General features: G+C 42.0%; 1 protein-coding gene across 4 annotated transcripts in view; it reads left to right on the plus strand.

The window, feature by feature from the left end:
- Window positions 1-16,902, plus strand: part of PAK3 (p21 (RAC1) activated kinase 3) — a 210,534-nt gene that overhangs the window by 70,689 nt on the left and 122,943 nt on the right. For 2 of the 4 annotated variants that reach the window (XM_087940836.1, XM_026703140.2), the window contains exon 1: window positions 16,232-16,488. The exons of 1 other annotated variant lie outside the window; for it this stretch is intronic. The gene's annotated coding sequence lies outside the window, so the exon portion shown is untranslated. Of the gene's footprint in view, window positions 1-16,230; window positions 16,489-16,902 lie in introns of those variants that run through there. One more of the 4 variants, XM_087940837.1, reaches the window with a different exon arrangement.

The raw sequence follows: 16,902 nt of genomic DNA on the forward strand, positions 1-16,902 counted from the left end.
ATCTCCATTTATTCACCATTATAAAATCGATGTTTTTGCCTCGGCAGAAGCCTCCTTTGGCAGACGAGTCCTTCAGCAAGTGGTGAGAGATCCAGAACATGCTCCGAGCCAGACAGAGTCCCCCCCATAGGACAGGCCATGCTTTGGTATGTCCCACTCTCTGGATGCTCGGAGCAGCTTGATTGAGAATGGGCGTTGGTACTTACCTGACATGCCATTTCTAGTCGAGCTGTGTAGAGCATCCAGCCCCACCCTATTTGGTCCATCTGGTGGGGAATCCTGTTTCGGCCAACGATTCATATTATTTTTTTTTTGTAGTTAAGTGTTGTTTATAGTTAAGATGAGGGGATACTTGTTTGCCTTCTTGTCTTCGTAAAAACTGGGGAACGCATGGAGAAGCCACGTGGTGGGAGGAGCATTCCTCAATTATAGCTCAGCCTGCAATTGGTGAAGACTAGAGCACCTCCCACTCTCTGGATGCTCTGCGCAGCTCGACTAGAAATGGCGTGTCAGGTAAGTACCAATGTCCATTCTCCTACTTAGGGCAGTATTTCTCAACTTCAGCATAGGTGGACTGCCAGAATTCCGCAGCCGGCACCTGGGGAATTCTGGGAGTTGAAGTCCTGCTATCTTACAATGGTTCAGATTGAGAAACACCACTTTAGGGCTTTTGCTATAATTTGATTATTTCAAATAATCATGTAAAAGCTTTTCCTGTAAAATCGGATTTTTTTCCCCTTCAAGGTTGGAGAAGGCTGAACTATTGTAATACAACTAGTCCTCGACTTACAACAGTTCGTTTAGTGACTGTTGGAAATTACAGTGACTGTGACCATTTTTCATGCTTATGGCCACTGCAGGACCCACCCACCCCCGTCATATGATTAAAATTTACACGCTTGGCAACTGACATGTACGATGAATTGCCATGTTCTGGTGTCATGTGATCCCATTTTGCAATCTTCTGACAAGCAAGGTCAATGAGGAAGCCAGATTCTTCAACAACCCTGTTACTAACTTAGCAACTGCAGTGGTTCCCTTAACAAATGTGGCAAAGAAAGTCAAAAAATGGAGCAAAACTCACTTAACAAATTTCTTACATAACAAGATAAACTTTGGGCTCAATTGTGGTCATAAGTTGAGGACTACCTGTACTGGATTTCTAATGTGGGTGCTGGGATGTTGGGAAACGAGTGGATCTCCTAAGCAAGCCACTCAGTCCACATGCAGAGAAATCTGGGAAGAAACCTTTCAGATCACCCAAACTCCATCTTAATTAGTTTGCTATTGTGATGGGCTGTGAGAATGACCTTGGGAGAGAGCAGGAAGAGGAGCTGAAAAGCAGGTTGTATAACTGTAATAAAACAATGAAATTGCAAAAGAAAACTGGAGAGGGAGGTTCTATGTGCACTGAAATGGCCTGGCACATAACAGCATCTGCAGGTGGGTAGGGGTAATTGAAGACCCAAATCATTTGTCCCAACATGTATTGTACATTGGAAAGACTGTGGAAGAAGAGTCACAGACGAGGCAAGTCAGCTAAGAGATAGTTGAGGCTCACAGAAGGAATTGGGGTGTGTCAAACATCCCAGAAAGGAACCCTCTCTAGTTTCTTGGGAAGGCAAGAAGTGGGGGGTGGGAGCTATATATTCAGATTTGCACAATTCTTGTACTGTAACTTTACAATAGAGGTAGTTAGTACTCATGGTTGGTGCTTCCTGTCTGGACCTCCTCTCACGGCTGGCAGCTACAGATAATTCTTGACTTATTGAGCCCAACATTTCTCTTGCAAAGTGAGACAGTTGTTAAGTGAATTTTGTCCCATTTTATCACCTTTCTTGCTGCAGTGGTTAAGTGAATACTGCAATTGTTAGATTAGTGACATGGTTGTTAAATGAATTTAGCTTCCCCGTGGAGTTTGCTTGTCAGGAGTTTGCAAAAGGGGACGATATGATCCCGGGACATTGCAGCTGTCATAAATATGAGCCAGTTGCCAAGCACCCGAATTTTGATCATATGATAGTGAGAAAGCTGCTATGGTCATAAGTGTGAAAAGTGGTCATAAGTCATTTTTTTCAACGCTGTTCTAACTTCAAATGGTCATTAAGTGAACGGTTGTAAGTCAAGGATTTACCTGTATAAAGCAGGCATGGAAATTCAATATGCAGTTTCTAATATTCTGTAGATCCCCAAACCAGCATTCAAGATACCTTCCTAAAATTGGTGTCATTCTTTTCTCTTAATCTCAGCTTGACCCTCTTTTTCCACCCTTAGAGTTTACTTTGCCTTCTGGTTATTTTCCCCCCAACCTCCCCAGAGCTTCCCTCTTAACTCCTTTCACTATCCTCCCTGCACCACTCGGCCTGTTTCGGGTGCAAGCAACTAAGGGAGCGCAGCATTTGATCGCCACGTGGGGAGCCCCCCAGTTCCACATATCAAATGGCTGGGGATGAAAACGCGGTAACTCCACACCAGCAACTGGATCCTTCACCCCGCTTCTGCTTCGGCCCTGCGCTACTGGGGGAGGCTTTCTCGTGAAAGCGATCTTCGGATATCCCCTTACAGAACCTGTTTGTCTTCCTGGCCCTGCTACAAAACAAAGCTGTTTTTGAATGGAAAACGAGAGGAGAGTTCTTCCCTTGAAATGGATTTGAAAGGCAGCCGCCTGTTTTGTCCTGTTTAAAATTCGGCAGCGAATTTGTGAAAAGCACACCAGCCCCTTTTTCTGTGTTGCTTCTGCAAATCTTTAATAATCCATAAAAGCTGAAGGTTATAGGGGCCCTTCCCCTCATGAATTTCATGGCTGGATTTATTAGTTCACTTCCAATGAGCTAGGCAGGTAGCTTATTTACAACTATTCATTTAGTGACCGTTTTAAGTTACAATGCACTAAAAATGTGATAACCAGTTCTCACACATTACAGCCGTTATAAGCATCCCCACCAAATCCACCGCCCTCAGCAACCGGCCTGTCTTTAGGATGGTTGCAGAAGTCACTTGTGACCTTCCCAGCTGGCTTCTGATGAGCAAGGTCAAAGGAAGGAGTTAGTCTCACTTAATGATGTGATTCATTTAAACACTGCAGTGATAAGCTTTACAATCCTGGCACAAAAAATAAGATTGGGTGCAACTCACTTAACAGCCACCTGAAATTCTGGTCGCAAGTGGAGTCATAAGTCAAAGACTACCTGTACAATGACTGAAAATGGTTGGCAGGGGTTCCTGCCCATTGGAATCAGAAAATATGTAGAAGGAAGCACTAAAACAGGCCCTGCATAGTTTGGAGTGGGTGGGAGAATAGCCTAGCCTGGCCTAGCCTAGCATAGCATAGAATAACAGAATTGGAAGGTACCTTGGAGGTCTTCTAGTCTATCCCCCTGCTCAAGCAGGAGACCCTATACCATTTCAGACAGGTGGCTTTCCAGTCTCTTCTTAAAAACCTCCAGTGATGGAGCACCACAGCTTTTGAAGACAAACCGCTCCAGTAATAAAATGCCAAACCAATTGGTGTTTTTGGATCCAGAGACAATAACGATACCAGACTTCACCATTTAAGACAAACCTCTTCTTGAAAGCGTCCACTGATGGAGCACCCACAACCTCTGAAGGCAAGATGTTCCACTGGTTAATTGTCCTCACTGTTAGGAAAATTATCCTTAGTTCTAGGTTGCTTCTCTCCTTGATTAGTTTTCATCCATTGTTTCTTGTCTTGCCTTCTGGTGCTTTAAAAAATAGTTTGACCTCTTTGTCTTTATGGCAGCCCCTCAAATACTGAAACCCTGCTCTCATGCCACCCCTAGTCTTTCTTTTCACTTGAATAGACATACCTAATATCTGGTTGGGAGAGGAAGGTCTATCTCACTTCAGAAAACCCCAAATAAAAGAATAGAATACTCATAGGTTCTCTCCACACTGCTTCCAGATGTGATGAGTCCAAATTGGCATTTGCACCTTTGTCCCAAGTACAGCCCCAGTTTTAAGAAATGGGAATGGCTCCCATTTTCTCCTGTGGAAAATGGAAGCACTGAATTGAAGGAACTGTTTCAGGGAGTGCAGTACAGGTAGTCCTCAACTTATGACCACAATTGACCCCAAAATTTATGTTGCTAAGCAAGACAGCTTTTAAATGAGTTTTGCCCCATTTTATGACCTATCTTGCCACATTCAGTGAATCCCTGCTGTAGTTAAGTTAGTTACACAGTTGTTAAGTGAACCTGGTTTTCCTGTTGACTTACTTGTTAGTAGGTGACACGAGGAGATCACATGACCCCAGGACACTGCAACTGTCATTAGTACATGCCAATTGCCAAGAGTCTGAATTTTGGTCACGTGACTATGAGGATGCTGCGACATAAGTGTGAAAACCTTGTCATCATAAGTCTCTTTTTTCAGTGCCTGTCATGCCCCTGTTGGAATGTGATTCGGGGGTGGGGGGGTGGGGTCAGCAGCTGACAGGGAGTGGGAGTGTGGCTTCGGTGGCTGTGGAAGAAACTGGGGAAGGGCATAGTCCAGTTAGGCCTTCAGAGGAAGACCCAGGCCCACCCCTTCCTCATCCTGGGGCATGCAGGGAGGAACGGAGAAGGGAGCGACATAGGTTACAGGGAAGAAAAAGCCCCGATTCCCTTCGTTAGCTGCAGCTGGGGAAACAGGATAAAGAGGGTGTTTGTGCACAGAATGGAAGCAAAGCGTGCATTATCTTTGTCAAGTCCAATCTGGGTTCTGGCATCCTCCCAACTCTGTGAGTTTCGTTATTCTTTGAAGTCTGCAATTCCTTATCCTGCCCTGTCTTGTTAATTGCTGCAGCATTGTTTGTGTTGGTTTTTATTTATAATCTATATGTACTTTGGGTTCGGACTGAATTTCTTCCCTTTAAAACTGTTCTTGGGAGAGTTTTTTCTCCAGCTGATGATAACTGGACATCAGGGGCCAAGTTGAAGGGACTTAATCTACTTTTGTGACTTTGTGGCTTTTGTACCATGCCCCAGGTCATCACAGTGCCACTGCAACTTCAAATGGTCACTAAATGAATGACTGTAAATCAGGGACTACTTGTATAGATCAATCCCTTGTCACCAGATTCTGGGAAATGGTCTTTTTTAGCCACAGACCTTGCAAGAGTCTTCTTCTGCTGCTACAGAAGAACTCCATCTTGGAGAACCAGCATTCCATCTGATTATTCTAGTTTTGTTCCTGCCAACTATAATTCCTGGCCTTGAGATTTTGATGGGTTTGTGTTTGGATGTGTTTAATGGCTTTTACCAAGGAGGGAAGGTCCCAATATTTTTAACATGTAGAATTCCTGACAAAACACAGAGAAACAGATGCTTTACAGACCATCAAACATCCTTTGCAGGCTAAAACGTCTTGTGCTAAGCAGGCCCTCAGAAACTTTTAATACAGGTAGTCCTCAACTTACAACTGTTCATTTAGTGACCATTCAAAATTACAACATCAATGAAAAAAGGGACTTATGAACATTTTTCATCACTTACGAACATTGCAGCATCCCCATGGTCATGTGATCAGAATTCAGACTCTTGGCAACTGGGTCGTATTTATGATGGCTGAAATGTCCTGGGGTCATGCAATCACCTTTTGCGACCTTGTGACAAGCAAAGTCTATGAGAAAGTAAGATTCATTTAACAACCGTGTTACTAACTTAATGACTACACTAATTCACTTAACAACTGTGGCAAGGAAGGTCTTAAAATGAGGCAAAAATCACTTAACAAATGTCTTGCTTAGCAACAGAAATGTTGGGCTCAATTGTGGTTGTAAGTCAAGGATTCCCTGTATGTCTTGCCTTGAAAATCCTCTTCATCTCATGAAATGATGGAAGCTAATCCCTCAATTTAAATTTATCCATTTATTCTTCATTTCAGCCAACTGCAACCTGGATCCCTATCCCGATATATATCTGTATGTGAAATCTATATTGAGATATTATTGCATGATAAAATATTAAATTAGCCAGCATTCAAAAGCAGCTCTAATGAAATATGATAGCAATATAGTCCAATAGCCATTAAGGACAATCTGATAGTCTGATGGTGCTTAATTGAAGTGTGTTAATTTTCATATTTAAATATCATTATGATAATATATAGCTAAGCTGCCAAGATTATGGTTTGTAGTAAAATGAGCAACTGAAATTACAAGAGGAAAAAAGGAAAAGCATATGAGAACTCAGTAGGAAATATTTTTCAAAAAATATATTTGAAACTGTATGGATAGACTATAAAAAGACCAACCATTTTGTTTCATTAATTTGTTAAAAAATTTTTACAGCTAGTCCTTGAAGTATGACCACAATTGAGCCTAAAATTTCTGTTGTTAAGTGAGAATTTTACCCCATTTTATGACATTTCTTGCCATAGTTAAGTGAATCACTGCAGTTAAGTGAGCAACACAGTTGTTAAGTGAATGGCTTCTCCATTGATTTTGTGAGAAGGCTGCAAAATATGATCACATGATCCCGGGATATTGCAACTGTCATAAAAATGAGTCAGTTGCCAAGCATCTGAATTTTGATCATGGGACCATGGGGATGCTACAATAGTTGTGTGAGAAAGGGTCATGTCACTTTTTCAGTGCCATCATAACTTTGACTAGCCACTAAATGAACTCTTGTAAATTGTGGACTACCTACATAATGCTCTCAGTGTACATAAAACAAAAGACACATTCGTCAAGAGTCGAGAATCATAAGTTACAACATTTAATAATAGTCATAGGGTACAATAAGCAATCAAATCATACTAGGAAACAGTCAATAAAAATTGTTAGGATATAAGCAACAAGGTTACAATCATACAGTCATAAGTTGGAGGAGATGGGTGAAAGGAAGGGTGGGATGATTAATAGTAATAGTAATGCAGACTTAATAAATAGTTTGACAGTGTTGAGGGAATTATTTGTTTAGCAGAGTGATGGCGTTCAGGAAAAAAAACCCTCTTATTGTGTCTAGGATTATAAATAATAAAGCAATAATGACTGAAAACCAAGAAAAGTCACAAATACCATAGCAGGCAATACCTAATTAAGGGGGAATAAAGAGCTTTCTCAAAAAGTTTTTAAATATTTTCTCTGTTTCAAAAGTAATGACAATCTATGATTAAGGGAAAGTGTTTGTATCAAAAAGGTGATTCTGGGTATGTCCTCTTCAAGGATTTTTTGGCGGTGATACATACATTATAACCGTGACATAAATGTGTGTATACATTCTGTAGATTTTTTGTGAATTTCTTGGTAGACGTTCTCTATCCACTGCCTGCTGAAAGGTAGTTGCTTTAACTTTATATTCTTTTTATTGAGTAGTTATGCAAAGCAGCATTGCATTTTAGCTTGTCCTTTGAAAATAAAAAGAAACTGAGTGCATTTATTTAGCTAAAATATTTTCATGTCCAGCCTACATGACTTGATGACCACATAAGCCCATCACATTCTGGCACCATCTTGATATGTTACATGCATCCATTGCATATAAACAAGAGGTAGGGAGAGCTTCATTGTCCAGCTGTGGCTGCCTTTTTTTGACTGTCCCTGAAGATGCTGAGACTCTGGAAAGAGTGCAGAGAAGGCAACAATGAGGATTAGGGGACTTGAGGCTAAAATATGAAGAACGGTTGCAGTGAAAAGAAGGACTAGGGATGACATGATATAGTAATGTTCCAATATTTGAGGGGCTGCCACAAAGATGAGGGGATCAACCTTTTTTAACTTAATGTCCTTTTTCTGTGGCATTTTCTGTAGCTCTTTTTCAAGTCCTTTATACTCATCCTCTGAAGCAAGAGAAGAACCAATGGATAGAAACTAATCAAGGAGAGAAGCAACCTAGAACTAAGCAGAAATTTCCTGACAGTGGAACAGTTTACCTCCAGACATTGTGGGGGCTCCATCACTGGAGGCTTTTAAGAGATTGGATAGCCATTTGTCTGGAAAAATAGAGGCTCTCCTGCTGGGGCAGGAGGTTGGACTAGAAGGCCTCCAAGGTCCCTTCCAACTCTGTTATTCTGTGCTCCTGGTTGGGACAATTTCTAGATTTCCCAGCTAAGTGATAAGGAATGGGTAGTTCCTGCAAAATATTTGGAGAACATTGATTGGGGAAGATTATTGTATTGTAATGTCTGAGGAGATTCTCAGTCATCCAGGTCATGGTTGTCTCAAAGATGCTTTTCAAAAGGCAACTGGACTTTTTTGGTTTTGTCTTTGAAAATGATTCCTTTGTTATCCAAGAAGAACCAAACTAAAGAAGCTTCTTGAATGAGAAAGCAAGATGTTTTCAAGCAAAAGAGCAAGAAAATCCAGTTGCCTTTTGAAAAACAACTTTAGGACTGCATTGGAATACATGATGTAAGCCAAAAATACTCTATAACTAACTTGAGATCTTATTTTGACGCCTTCAAGCTAACAGTAACGTAACTAGAATTGGACAATTGAATTCCTAAAACAATGGTTGAAAAACTCTCAATGTGACTGAGACAGCTTAACTTTCAGACTCAAAATTTGTAGAAGTTGTATCGTTTTGGTTTAATCCCTTTCAGGGTGAAATTGGCTGAAATTTAGTGCACATATCACTTTATGCATCCTTTTTGTTTGCTGGTTGATCAGTATAAACCCACTTTTTAAGTGTTAAGTAGTATCCATTTATTCAAAGTTCTCTTTGAAAAAAAAATAGGTACAAAGTTGATTTTTGCTAACTCAAATAGTTGGCTCCTGCTGCTGCCTGCTCCAGAGATGGAAACATTTATTTATTTTTTAAATTATTTGGGAGTTTTGTTGAGGCCTTGTATAGACCTCACTGATTTTTTAATCTCACTCCTGGTAGTTTGCAGTGGTTTAAAAAAAAATTTCCCCAGCCTTACCTGAAAATACCAGAGATTGAATCTAGGGTCCACTGCAGAAAAAGCACATTATGCACTGTATGCTACAAATATTCCAGCAATTCTAGCTATGTGCATTAAGAGACATGAGATAATCATGCTGCAATTCCATTTTGGAATGCTTGAGATGAAATCAGGTGGACACACTGAATTTCAACATATCCAACAATCACCATCTTAGCTAGCCTCCACCTCATACACAAAATGAAATAAAAACAGAGTGTGGAGATTCTAGTCATCGATGTCATGGTTGTCCCGAAGATGGTTTTTCAAAAGGCAACTTGGACTTTCTTTGTTTTTCCTTGAAGACATTTCACTTCTCATCCAAGAAGCTTCTTCAGTTCTGAATCAAGCAGATGTGTAGACCAGTGTTTCCCAGCCTTAGCCATTTTAAGATGTGTCGACTTCATCTCCCAGAATTCCTCAAATACCATTGGTCTCTATCATGTCAGATGCACAGTGCAGGTGAAGTCACTTTGCCTCTTAGTTTGTCCATTCACTCCTATAAATTTCAAAGGCTGCAGAGGTTTCTTTTAATGCTCTTAGGCTGAGTGGCAGGCTGAGTTTTATTTCTAAATATTTCTATTTAGCATTCATCCCAGTAAAAGAAATTAAGTTGAAAGTTACCATACTGCAAAGCAAATCATCATGTTTTATTTTGAAGACTTCTGGATCCCCAGGTAGAAGTCTTGCTGGAAAGGAAAAATGATAGAGGCCCATAGCCTAGATCAGGAGAGTCCAACCTTGGTAACTTTAAGACTTGTGGACTTCAACTCCCAGAATTCCCCAGCCAGCATGAATTCTGGGAGTTGAAGTCCACATATCTTAAAATGGCTAAGATTAGGAGACATTGGTCTAGCACAGTGGTCGCCAACCAGTGAGGGGGAACTTGCCCCACTCTCCTGGCCTGGCCTGGCCTGGCCACCAGGCTGCTTCTTTCTGCTTCTTTCTTCTTCTGGTTTTGGCTACACACAAGGAAAGCAGCAAGCCTTTCTTTCTCTCCCCCAAACTCCACCAGAAATGAGTCTTTGGGACCCTGCAAGGCCTCCTGCTCCAAGAGGCTGTGCTGGCACAACAAGTCTCACAAAGACTCATTACTGGCAGAGTTTGGGGGAGAGAAAGAAAGACTTCTGCTGCTTCAGCTGCTTTCCTTGCATGAAGCCAAAAGTCTGCCTCCCCCGCCCTCCCCGCAAGAATGGAGCTGGAGACAGTAAAGAATAATTGATCAGTAGGAATACAGGGTGGGGAATTTACCTGCAGACTTTGCAGACAGAGACCTTGGGAAAATCCCCCCAAAAGTCTGCAGGAAAATCACCCACCCTGTTTTCTTACCAATCATTCTTTATTTGGAATCGCAGAATACCATCTCTCTCTCTCCCCTCCCTGAGAATGGAGCTGAAAAGCAGGTTAGGAATGTAGCTCCCTTGGAGGGTGTGTGTGTGTGTGTGGGATGTGTGTGTGTGCGTGTGCATGTGTGTGTGTGTGTGAGAGAGAGAGAGAGAGATCCGATCTAACCTTGGAGAGCTGGCGGTGATGTTCTCTCTTAGATTGGATCTCTCTCTCTCTCTCTCTCTCTCTCTCTCCCTCCCTCCCTCTCTCTCTCTCTCTCTCTCTCTCACCCACCAACATCAGCAAGCCACCGTCAGTCAAAATACATATTAGTGGTCAGCGGGATTTAAAATTAAGAGTTTGGTGGTCCCTGAGGTCCAAAAGGTTGACGACCCTTGGTCTAGCAGCATTCCTAAATATGTTGATTTTTATTAATTTTAGGTCTGAGAGCTGACAAAAGGAGCAAAGAGAACTGTAAGCTTTTAAACCAACTCCATTTGTAACTGGCTGACAAACTGTACTCAACGAGCAGTCCTTAATGGAGGGAAGTAAGCAGTGGGGGTACCACAAGTTTCTGTTCTGGGCCCAGATTCTTCAATAGCTTCATATTTATGACTTAGATGAGGGAATAGAAGAGGAACTTATTAAATTTGCGGATGATACTAAACTGGCAGGAACACCTTAGATGATAGTCTCAAGATCCAGATGGATCTTGACAGACTTGAACTCTGGGCCCTATCTAACAAAATGAAATGCAATGTAGAGAAAAGTAAAGTCTTACACTTAGGCAAGAAAAACCAAAAGGACACATAGACTGGGTGAAACCCGGCTTAATAGCAGTAACTGTGAGAGGGATCTTGGAGTCTTAGTGGACAACCAGCTAAATATGAACCAACAGTGTGTAGCGGCAGCCAAAAAACGCAATGCAAGTTGCATTAACAGGGATATAATCAAGATCAAGTAAGGTACTAATACTACTCTATAAACCCTTATTAAGACTATACCTAGAGTACTGCATCTGTTTTGGTCACCACACTATAAAAAAGATGTTGAGACTAGAAAAAGTGCAGAGAAGTGCAACCAAGATGATTAGGGGACTGGAGGCTAAAATATACAATAAACTGTTGCAGGAACTGGACATGGCTAGTCTAATGAAGAGAAGGATCAGGGGAAACATGATAACAGTATTCCAATGTTTGAGTGGCTGCCACGGAGAGGAGGGGGTCAAGCTGTTTTCCAAGGTACCTGAAGGCCAGACAAGGAATAATGGATGGAAACTGAACAAGGGAAGATTCAATCTGGAAATAAGGAGAAATTTTCTGACAGAACAATCAACCAATGCAACAACTTGCCTTCAGAAGATGTGGGAGCTTCATCACTTGAGACTTTCAAGAAGAGATTGGACTGCCATTGTCAGAAACCCTAAGCAGGGTTTGCTTAGGCAGGGGGTTGGACTAGATGACCTACAAGGTTCTTTCCAACTCTGTTAATCTGTATCTGTATCATTTCTGTCTCCTGGGCCTGGGACTAGCCAACATTTCTATTTATGCATGAACAGCTGTTGGGAATGAGCAGGACTGGGGCGTTCCATCTGTGGTTATCTGTTTTTACAGGTTTCCTTATCAAGTCATTTGCAGTAGACAAAGGTTGTACATGCAAACTAGACCAAGGATCAGTTCAGATGGAAGATTGCACCAGGGGGTTTTGTGGGGGGGTTTTTGGAGAGCTGGGCTAGAGTTTTATTATTCCGTTATCAGGAGGAGCTGCTGACTGTGGCCGGGTTGTCACGACAACCAGCCCTGATGCAAAGCTGTTCTGAAAAAGTCTGAACCTCCAGCGTCTAACCAGCCCCTTAAGCTCTCAGCAGATGCTCAGCTCCCATCCAGCCAATCACAACTGAGCTGGGAAACCATGACATCATAGTCCACAGCCAGTCCAAAACTTGACTGTTGAGTTTTCCGTGCTATTCCTGCTCCCTTTTTTTAAAATACACCCTCTGTGGTAAAGCATCTTTATCCTTGTGAAGCAAAGAAAGCAAAAAATAAAAAGACTTAAAAAGAAGCCCTCCCTCAAAATAACAGCCTCTCAGGATTGCTGGTCTGATCCTTTGCGTGGCTGGTAGGTTGAAATGGTGATCATTATCACAGACGGCAGGAAAAAACAGTGAAATCTTTTTTCTTGAAGTAACTGGGATCTTGCTAAGATTTCTCAGCAACCCCAATGGGTTTCAAGAAGGAACATGAATGCTTCTTTTTATGCACTCAGAAATATTCTCCCCATTTAGCCTTGAAGGGGCTTGCAATATGCTTATGTGTTTGCAGTAGACATCAGACAAAACAAGAACAGTAACAGTAGCTTCTAACCTCATTTGGATTCACAATTTTCTCAGCTCTCTAGGTGGATGTCTGGGTTTGCTTCCCTCCCCCAAAGCAAGACTGGAACAAAGAAATGGGCAGGGCAGGATCAGAATAATAGAATAACAGATTTGGAAGGGACTAGTCCAATCTCTTGCTCTATTCTGTCCAATCTCTTAAAAACCTCCAGTGATGGAGTACTCACAACTTCTGAAGGCAAGCCATTCCACTGGTTGATTGTTCTCACTGACAGGAAATTCCTCCTTAGTTCTAGCTTGCTTCTCTCCTTGATTAATATCCACCCATGGCTTCTTATTCTGCCTTCATCAAGTGCTTTGGAGAATAGGTTAATTCATTTTGTTGATATATAATGTAATCCTGTCCAATTTTGTATAGTTAAGGGTCCCTTCAAAAGCAATCAGCTTAAATATAAACCTAGTGCTGGTTTTGACACATGCTAAGACTGGTTAGCATGCGCCTTGATTAGGTTTTGTATGTTTTATCATCTTAAATAAACTGATCTCTGTTAGCTAGCTTAGGGTTTCTGTATTGTTGAAACCCAGAAAATAGATGAATAAAGCATGTGGTGCTAATGCAACTTATGAAGTATTTGTCAGACTAGAACTGGAGGAGAACTTAGCTATCTTCAAGTCCAACCCCTGTTCAAGCAGGAGAATCTATACCATTTCAGACAAATGGCTGTCTAGTCTCCTTTTGAAAGCCTGGAGTGATGGAGCATCCACAACTTCTGAAAGCAAACTGTTCCACTGGTTAATTGTTCTCACTGTTAAAATGTTTCATATTCCTTATACCAAAATAAGAACATTTTGGTGGCAACTATTGAAGTAGCTTTCAGAGTTTCTCAGAGCTGCATGTTGCCCCAAATGCCTCTCCCAACCCCAAGACTGCAGGGGTCTTCCTGAGAAAAGGACATGGGGATCACAGCAGTATCTGGATGATTATTGCCACGCACAGAAAACAAACAAGAAGGAATGTCACACATTCTGAGAAATGATAGCTTTTTTGTAACACTCCCTCACCATTGTCATTTGCTCCCAATGTCTCCAAACATTAAAGAGGCCAGTCTCCTGTAAAATATCTTTTTCACTGCCAACCTAAGAAACAGATGGAGCCAAAATCTGCCCAGTGGAGCTCCTTGGAGTTTTGAGAGCATATAATCAGTGCCCACAAGAAGTTGGATGTGGATGGTGGATTCTGGTGGATGAGGTCAACAGAAATTTCAACAGAATAACAGAGCTGGAAGGGACCTTGGAGTCTACTAGTCGTGCTCAGGCAGGAGACCCTATGCCATTTCGGATAAATGATTCTCCAGTCTCTTGGAAAGCTTCCAGTGTTGGAGCACCCACAACTTATGAAGGCAAGCGATTCCATTGGTTGATTGCTTTCACTGTTAGGAAATTTCTCATTAGTTCTAGGATGATTCCTTGATTAGCTTCCATCCATTGCTTCTTGTTCTGCCTTCAGGTGCTTTTGGAGAATAGGTTGACCTCTTCTTTGTGGCAGACCCTTAGATATTAGAACACTGGTATCATGTCTCCCCTAGTTCTTCTTTTTATTAAACTAGACATACCCAATTCCAGCAACTTTTATATGTTTTAGCCTTCAGTCCCCTAATCATCTTTGTTGCTCTTCTCTGCACTTTTTCTAGTCACAAATACTTCATTTCCTAGAAGACGAAGTGCTGAGGTGTCTCCTCATTAGCCTTCTCTGGCCTTCTACCAACTCCAATTCTTTAGGTCTTTTAATTTGGCAGGGGAGCACATTTCTGAGCAAAGCGTTAGCCAACCATCTTTGATAGTAATGATTGTGATACCCATTTTAACTAATATGAACAAAAGATAGTCTTACTCTGTTTTGTTGTGTGCCTGACTTAACTGATATGAACACAAGCCCAGGAAACACCAAAGAAAGTTCCAGAGAGACACTGACATTCATGGACATCTTGGTTCCTATACCTTGTGTAGCTCTATCTCCTGAAGAACATCAGAACTGCTTTGTATCAAGACTGTAAATCTTCCTAGTCTGGAACTTCTCATTTTCAGTATTTGTCAACCAAATAATTTTGGAAGCCAATTGATATTCAGATATAGGCTGCCTTTGTTCTTGGCAGGTGTAGGTTGTCTCCACACTGTATAAAGTCAGTGGAAAATCTGGTGGCTCCATTCATACAACCTTCTAAGATTTATTCCCTTTAACCCTGGTTATTTTGGGGAAGAGAGCACATTGGGCAAACCTAGTCTGTTGGGTTAGATGATATTTAATCCCTTGTGTGAATATAGATTCTTCCAGTTGCTGGTAAACATGTTGTTTGAATATACTTGTCTCCTAGCAGGGAGCATAACTCTGGTTTCTGATTCTTAACATGGTTCCTCAGCTGGCTTGGGTGCTGTAGATATTATTTGTATATTGTGTGTAGTATTATATTAAAAAAATTTAAACATTGCAAGTCAATGCTGTTGACTCCATGGTCTCAAGAGGTTTCAACATAGCAACATAAATCCCTTCATGTCAAAGTTTCAGCATCACCAGAAATGTTCTCCATGGAGAAAGTTAACACTTCTTCAGGTTGCTGTGGAATAAATGCTCCAACTTGGGCTGTCAGTTCTGTATAAGAGAATTTTTATCTGCTTATGTCTGGTGAAGAACAAGACAAGTTTGCAGAAATTAAAAAAAAAACAATTTATTCAGATGGTCATGGTTCTGCTTTCTTTTCCTCCTTGTTTTGAAAAAAAATATTTTTAAAGTGGACACTGACCATAAAATGCCCCTGGCTGATTGAACAAGGAGATATTGGCTATTCTATCATTGGGTGGAAGAGAGGAATCCTGCAGGGAACCAGGTTTGGCTGGATTCTGGAGATAATCTCATATTCTCTCTTTCAGAGGGAGACAAACTTGACAAACAAAATTCCAAACCACTAGGCAAGACTTTCAAAACCTTGTTTTAAATTTGGACAGGCCAGCTTCAATTTTCCACAAATGTTCTGGTGAATTGAGTTTCCTATGTCTTTTGCCTTCTGAAATTAGACTCTTTTTGAGAGGGGAAAAATGTTATAGTCCTCTTGAGCACAGAGCAGCACATGCTTAGTCCCCCATGATCTGTTTTTGTCTTTCTTTCTTTCTTTCTTTCTTTCTTTCTTTCTTTCTTTCTTTCTTTCTTTCTTTCTTTCTTTCTTTCTTTCTTTCTTTCTTTCTTTCTTTCTTTCTTTCCTTCCTTCCTTCCTTCCTTCCTTCCTTCCTTCCTTCCTTCTTCCCTCCCTCCCTCCCTCTCTCTCTCTTTCTTTTTCTTCCTTCCTTCCTTTCTTCCTTCCTGATATTCTTTTTTTCCTGGCTCCCCCCCCCCCAATTCTCTTCTAATCTTGGCAGTGCTCCCTCTTTGCTCTTCTTGCTACTGGGGCTTTCTTTGCTTACTGGGGGCAGGGAAGCCTTGTGCTTTATGTAAGGCTCAGTTTCTGACCATCCGACAGCAGTCTGCAGCCAGCTAAATTGGGTGTGCGGCTGAATTCAAGTTTCTGCCCTGGGTCTCCCTCCTTGCAGTTTTGGAAGCTGCCGGTCTTTGAAACATAAGATTTGTCGACTCCAGCTCTGCCAGTGCTATTAGTAGTATTATTATCTGCTTCCCAGCAGCCAATCCAGGCTGTGGAAACCTGATGACAGCATGAGCTAGGGAATAGCAAGGAGGCACTGAAGCATCCCAGCTATTAATGCTGGTTTGGAGGTCAGGAGTGGCTTTTGGGGGAACGAAGACCCTTGGATGGACTAAGCCAGGAACGTGCCTTCCTCCGGTGCCCCCCCACCTCCTTTCTCGTGCATGTCCAGGCAGGGCAGTCATTCCTTGGGGTCTTTTTCTTTCCTGCCGAGAGGTGGATGGTCTGGAAGCATTATGACAGGACACACTGCAGGTAATGTCTCCTCTCCACCCTATTCTCCCCCCCCACCCCATTCCCTCTCCTCCCCTTCCCCTCTTCCCGCACCTGCTGTCCAAGGCCCCAAGGGTTTTTGCTGGGGTGGCCTGTGTGCTTGACAAAAGAGGAGAGCTGGGAAGGCAGACAATATTCGACATGGGGAGACGGGTAAACACACCTCTGGCAAGGGGGCCTTTCTTCTGCAACACTAGGCTTGGCGTTTCACTCCTTGCCTGGCTTATAATCACAGATGTCATAGCTGAAGTAGCCTTGGTGGCTGCATGACGAGCTAACAATATCAGGCTTTGATCTGGAAGCGGAGGGAGGGACGGTGGGTGGGTGCCTGGCAGTTTTCTGCTCAGATGTCTGGCCAACATGCCTTTGAATCACACCTGCCTCCAGCTTGCTCCT

This window comes from Pseudonaja textilis, chromosome 12 (genome assembly GCF_049901715.1).
Source record: "Pseudonaja textilis isolate UNSWEBS1 chromosome 12, rPseTex1.2, whole genome shotgun sequence".
In the NCBI taxonomy this organism is placed as follows: domain Eukaryota; kingdom Metazoa; phylum Chordata; class Lepidosauria; order Squamata; family Elapidae; genus Pseudonaja; species Pseudonaja textilis.